The sequence below is a fragment of the Chrysochloris asiatica genome, unplaced genomic scaffold, assembly GCF_000296735.1.
Source record: "Chrysochloris asiatica unplaced genomic scaffold, ChrAsi1.0 scaffold00372, whole genome shotgun sequence".
Lineage (NCBI taxonomy): Eukaryota > Metazoa > Chordata > Mammalia > Afrosoricida > Chrysochloridae > Chrysochloris > Chrysochloris asiatica.
In genome coordinates this window covers 1,078,647-1,079,310 of record NW_006408890.1, presented here as the reverse complement: position 1 = coordinate 1,079,310, position 664 = coordinate 1,078,647, and positions in this window count along the sequence as shown.

Here is a 664-nt window from a genome sequence, read left to right as displayed (position 1 = left end):
TCATCTGTCCATCCATCCATCCATCCTTCCTTCCATCCATCCATCCATCCATCCATCCTTCCTTCCTTCCTTCCTTCCTTCCTTCCTTCCTTCCTTCCTTCCTTCCTTCCATCCATCCATCCATCCATCCATCCATCCAACCACCAATCCACCAATCCACCCATCCATCCATCTACTCACCATCCATCCATCCATCTATTCATCCATCCATCTATTCATCCATCCATCCATCCATCATCCATCCACTCATCTGCTCATCATCTGACAGTATGCAGGTGGGAGGTGTTGGTTTCAGGAGTCCTGGGGATCATTGAGTGAAAGCTCAAATGTCAAGTGACAGACCAGTGGTTTGAACGCACACAGTGAGAGAGACCTGGGCCTATGATCCCGAAAAGGTGGTTGTTGTGGATGTCACTCATATATAGTTTTATACCTTATCTGCTCACAGTGCCCCCATGTGACACACTAGACCTGCCCCAGAGGGTTTCCTAGGCTGTCATCTATTGTGTCACTATATACTCATATATACTCTTATAGATCATCCACTCACAGCACCCCCTGGTGTAACAGAGGAGAACTGCCCCATAGGGTTTCCTAGGCTGTCATCTACTGTGTCACTATATACTCGTATATATTCTTATACATCATCCACTCACAGCGCCCT